This window comes from Boleophthalmus pectinirostris, unplaced genomic scaffold (assembly GCF_026225935.1).
Source record: "Boleophthalmus pectinirostris isolate CB_2022bp ecotype Guang Dong unplaced genomic scaffold, ASM2622593v1 HiC_scaffold_18, whole genome shotgun sequence".
NCBI lineage: Eukaryota > Metazoa > Chordata > Actinopteri > Gobiiformes > Gobiidae > Boleophthalmus > Boleophthalmus pectinirostris.
Window position 1 is genome coordinate 29,564,456 of NW_026571133.1, and position 6,000 is coordinate 29,570,455.

Here is a 6,000-nt window from a genome sequence, read left to right on the forward strand (position 1 = left end):
GTACCACTCATAGAGAACTTTTAGCAGTGGTAGATTTCACGTCCCACTTTAGACAGTATCTACTGGGTCGTCCTTTCACAGCCCGCACTGATTACAGCAGTCTGCACTGGCTGACCCGCCTTAGAGAACCCGAGGGTCAGTTGGCACACTGGTTAGAGAAACTGGCTGAATATGACTTTACCATTGTCCATCGCCCAGGCAAGATCCACCAAAATGCAGACACACTCTCTAGGTGGCCATGCAGTGAGTCCTGCCCTTGCACAATACAAGACCCAGAGAGTGGCGAACTGCGCCAGGACAAAGCAGTGCAGTGTGACCCATTTGAGTTTTTGGAAGTTGTCCCATCCATCATACGGCAGACTCTAGTGGGGGTGGTGGGGTCTAAGCCTGAGTTTCCATAGTGGGGGTAGGAGACACACATAACTGTGTTGATTCACGTCCTCATATCCACAGAGTGGGTGACTCGCTACAACCTAGTCTGTTTCAAGACTGGACACTAGAGCAACTGAGCACTGCTCAAAAGACTGACCCGGACGGTGCCCCAGTTTGGCAATGGGTAGACAGTGGGGGGAACCGCCCATCCTGGTCCACCATAGCCACCTGCAGCCCAGCCACTTTTCTGTGTTGAAGGTACAACGTTCTTTCCACAGGTCCTTCTGCCCTACAAGTTATGCACAGCAGTGATGGAGCAGATGCATGATGGTCCCGTTGGGGGCCATTTTGGGGGGGAAAGGACACTGGCAAACGTAAAGACCAGGTATTAATGGGACAACATGAAGGATGATGTAACCCTATGGTGCCGCACATGCTCCAGCTGTGCTGCCAGAGCATGGCCAAAGAAGACAACACAGGCAACCATGGGCACAGTGCGGGTTGGAGCTCCCATGGAGAGAATAACAGTTGACCTCATGGGACCTTTAAACGAGACAGACAGATATAACTGCTACATAGTGGTGGTGCAGGACTATTTTAGCAAGTGGGTGGAAGCCTATCCCGTTCCTAATGAGCAAGCAGTCACAGTTGTAGAGAAGATTGTGTTGGAGTGGGTGTGCAGATATGCGGCCCCCACACCATACACAGTGATCAGGGCATCAATTTTGAGTCCGCTGTTTTCCAAAGCATGTGTGAGCTGTTGGGTATTGAAAAAACTTGCACCACCTCATTCCACCCGCAGTCAGATGGACAGATGGAACACTTTAATGCTACTCTACAGAAAACACTTGCTACTACCGCGGAAATTGCCACTGGGACTGGGATTTAATGCTCCCCTTTGTGGTCATGGCCTATCGCTCTAGCAGAGTGACCCCTAACATGATGTTTGGCAGAGAAATCACTGAACCAATGGACTTAGTGGCCGGCCTTCCCCCAAATGACTCTGGTGCTGCTTTGCTACCAGAATATGTCCTAAACCTCAGAGAACAGCTGGAGCTCTCTCACCGGCTTGCAAAGAGCAAAGAGACAATATGACAAAAACATTTGCCAGATTCAGCACTCTGTTGGTACTGCAGTGTGGCACTTGATTAAAGGTACAAAGACAGTAAGAAAAAAGGTACGAAAGTTCCTTCCTGCTTATAAGGGCCCGTATTTTATGTTGGGTCATCTGGATGACTTGGTGTACCAAATTCAGAAGGGGCCACAGTCAAAAGTGAAAGTGGTACACCATGACAAACTCAAGCCCTTCCACTCCAGAACCCTGCTTGACAACAGCTGGGTTTTCCAGAGGTCTGACTCATAGATGCCTCAAGAGGTGGTGCCGCCGTCTCCTGATGAAGACTCCTATTTTGGCCCTCTCCGGCTGTGGGACGATTTTTCTGATGCTGAAGGTCTGGCCGTGGGTACCAGCAGGGACACAGGGGCTCCATCACCTGTTCCACAACTCCCAGACTCCTCTCTTCCTGCAGCCAGCTCTGCACAGCCTTCGTGGGACAGCACTCAGCTACCTACCTCGTGTGAATGGGGGTGTCATCCTGCTATCTCTACACTGCCATTGAGACTGCGGAGGAGCCGGAGAGCACCCAACAAGTTTGGTGACTGGATAAGCCACTAGACATGGCCATTGTTGCCTGAGTTAGGGTGTAGGCGGATCACTGCCCTTCTCAGAAAAAAAAAAGAAAAAAGCTGTTCTGTTGATGTATTCTGCCTGTTAGTACTGCAATTTTTGCACAACTGGCCTATTGGCTAACCTGTTGTGTTAAAAGGGGGTCTTTTGAGTAGGAAACAGTAACTGTTTATGTAGGCTACATGCTGCATTGTTTTTGACTTCGGGAGAATTCTATGCACTGAACGTTAATTGTATTTTTGAAAAAAAAAAAAAGTGTATGTCTAACTCGTGTTGCTGCATGCCCATGTTGTGCTGGAGTGATATTAGAGAATTTCTTTTGCTATCATCCAGAGTCAGAGTAGTGTACTGGACCCTTTAAGAGCAAGGTGTTGTGGGTACCTCCAGGACTGTCTTGTTTTGTGTCTTGGTGAGAGGCGCTCTCTTACGGCCACTGTATTTTACTTCTCACATTTTGTGTTGCTAACGAGTCAAATTCCTGTTTAGCCTCTGTACTACAGTTAGGAGATTGCTGGGCAGGGGAAGAAAGTAACACGTTTACAAAACAGATTTCAAACCGAATGCGCTCCGCGCAGTCCCTTCTCCGCGCACACCCTGCTCCGTGGAGACCCTGCTCGCTGTTTCTTCTGGGACGCGCACTTCTGCTTAATGCACCTTATGTATGAAAATAGACTCGTTCATTGATACATCGCCTTATAATCCGGTGCTCCTTATAGTCCCAAAAGTGTTCCACGTCAGAAGGGTGACAGTGGTCGGAGTGTTTGTAGAAGAGCTGGTATCGCAGTATGTTAAGTGCACACAGTCATAATAACAGTTCAGTTGTGGTGGTCTCAGGCTGTTTCACTAGTTGAGTTGATGAGTTAGTAGAGATGATTAGCCAAACCACACCTGTGAGGATATCCACGAACAGCCACACTCCCACTCTTATTTTGCTATTACAGAATGTTATGTAGGCACAATAAAAACATAATTGTGTACATAATAACAACACAATAACAAGAGCAACGTCCATGATGATGACTATAATATTAATAGTTTAAATTTATCTAGACTTTATAGCACATTGCTGCATAATAACAATGTCAGTGAACTGGTGCAAAACCTAAGTCCATGCGCACTGCACTTTGTGTAGAGTAATTAAAAACTAAGGATTGTCATAATTGTATTATAATTTACCTTATATCTCAAAATGGCTTCATGGCAAATGCAATTTTGTCCAACACAGCAACATCTCTTTCTCTCTTTCTCTGTCTTCCTGTATGTCTCTATCTTTCTCTCTCTTTTTCTCGCTTTCTCTCTCGCTTTCTCTCTTTCTCTCTCTCTTTCTCTTTCTCTGTTCTTTGCACGCCGTTCTTTGGTTGTTTGATCCATCCATCCATCCATTTTCTTCCGCTTATCCGGGGCCGGGTCGCGGGAGCAGCAGTCTAAGCAGGGGCTCCCAGACTTCCTTCACCCCAGACACATCCTCCAGCTCCTCCGGGGGGACCCCAAGGCATTCCCAGGCCAGCCGAGAGACATAGTCCCTCCAGCGTGTCCTGGGTCTTCCCCGGGGCCTCCTCCCGGTGGGACATGCCCGGAACACCTCCCGAGGGAGGCGCCCAGGAGGCATCCGCAACAGATGCCCGAGCCACCTCAACTGGCTCCTCTGGACGTGGAGGAGCAGCGGCTCTACTTCGAGCTCCTCCCATGTGACTGAGCTCTTCACCCTATCTCTACTGCACCGGGAACAGGTCTGACTTACTGCCGGCAATGCAAACACAGCTCTTGCTCCGGTCATACAGGAACTGGACAGCAATTACCAAAGGGCCCTGAACCCCATACTCCCAGAGCACCCCCCACAGAACACCATGAGTGTTGTTTGATTTTTTCCTTAAATGTCAGCACCTATTGTTTGCCATGTATTTGAGTTTTTTTCTCCTCAAATTAATTGTTTTCCAATGATAAAATTTCTGAGTTGCCACAAGTGTCAAAATGAGGTCATTGTATGTAAGGGCTGCACTGTTGCCGCACGCGTCATTGTCACGTCGCCACACTATGGGTCTATATATTTTCCTGCTTTTTTGTCCTTGGCCAATCACATCCCTGTTACTTTCCAGTTTACAACCTGTTGGTGAAAATTCAAAAGTTTCACTCAAAATGTGTTTAACTCAAAATTGCATTTTAAAATAAAATTGATTCTGCCACCCTCTTGAACCGTCACCTTATCGTGGTGGAGGGGTTTGAGTGCCCGAATGATCCCGGGAGCTATGTTGTCGGGGGCTTCATGCCCCTGGTAGGGTCACCCAAGGCAAACAGGTCCGGGGGACGGGTCAGACGAAGAACGGTTCAGAAGCCCCTATGATGAGTGTACGAGCAAGGCCAGTTACGTCGCCCGGATTGGCGTCACCGGGGCCTCACCCTGGAGCCAGGCCTGGGGTGGGTGCTCGCCAGCGAGCGCCTGGTGGCCGAGCCTCCCCCACGGGGCTCGGCCGGGCTCAGCCCGAAGGAGCGACGTGGGGCCGTCCTCACGTGGGCCCACCACCCGCAGGAGGATCCATATGGGGCCGGTGCAGAGAGATCTGGGCAGCAGTCGACGGCGGGGGCCTCGGCGACCGGATCTCCGGACATGGAGACTAGCTCTGGGGACATGGAATGTCACCTCGCTGGGGGGAAGGAGCCTGAGCTTGTGCGGGAGGTTGAGCGTTACCGACTAGATATAGTCGGCCTCACCTCCACGCACAGTTTGGGCTCTGGAACCCAACTCCTTGAGAGGGGCTGGACTCTCCATTTCTCTGGCGTTGGCCGCGGGGGAGCGGCGGCGGGCTGGTGTGGGCCTGCTCATTGCCCCACAGCTCAGCCGCTGTGTGTTGGAGTTCACCCCGGTGAACGAGAGGGTCGCGTCCCTGCGCCTTCGGGTCGGGGACAGGTCTCTCACTGTGGTGTCGGCCTACGGGCCGAACAGCAGTGCAGAGTACCCGGCCTTCTTGGAGTCCTTGGGAGGGGTACTAGACAGTGCACCGACCGGGGACTCCGTTGTTCTCCTGGGGGACTTCAACGCCCACGTGGGCAACGACAGTGACACTTGGAGAGGGTGATTGGGAGGAACGGCCTCCCCGATCTGAACCCGAGTGGTGTTTTGTTATTGGACTTCTGTGCTAGTCACAGTTTGTCCATAACAAACACCATGTTCGAGCACAAGGGTGTCCATAAGTGCACGTGGCACCAGGACACCCTAGGCCGGAGGTCGATGATCGACTTTGTCGTCGTGTCATCTGATCTCCGGCCGCGTGTCTTGGACACTCGGGTGAAGAGAGGGGCTGAGCTGTCAACTGATCACCACCTGGTCGTGAGTTGGGTTCGCTGGCGGAGGAGGAAGCCGGAAAGACCTGGCAGGCCCAAGCGTGTAGTGAGGGTCTGTTGGGAACGTCTGGCGGAGCCCTCTGTCAGAGGGACCTTCAACTCGCACCTCCGGGAGGACTTCTCCCGGATTCCGGGGGAGGCTGGAGATATGGAGTCCGAGTGGGCTTCATTCTCGGCCTCTATTGTCAATGCAGCTGCTCGGAGCTGTGGGCGTAAGGTCTGTGGTGCCTGTCGCGGCGGCAACCCCAGAACCCGGTGGTGGACACCGGAAGTAAGGGATGCTGTCAAGCTGAAGAAGGAGTCCTATCGGGCCTTGCTGGCTCGGGGGACTCCTGAGGCAGCTGACAGGTACCGGCGGGCCAAGCGTGCTGCAGCCCGTGTGGTCGCGGAGGCAAAAACTCGGAGCTGGGAGGAGTTCGGGGAGGCCATGGAGAAGGACTATCGGACGGCCTCAAAGAGATTCTGGCAAACCGTCCGGCGCCTCAGGAGGGGGAAGCAGTTCTTCACCAACACTGTTTACAGTGCGGGGGGAGAGCTGTTGACCTCGACTGGGGACGTTGTCCGGCGGTGGAAGGAATACTTTGAGGATCTCCTCAATCCCA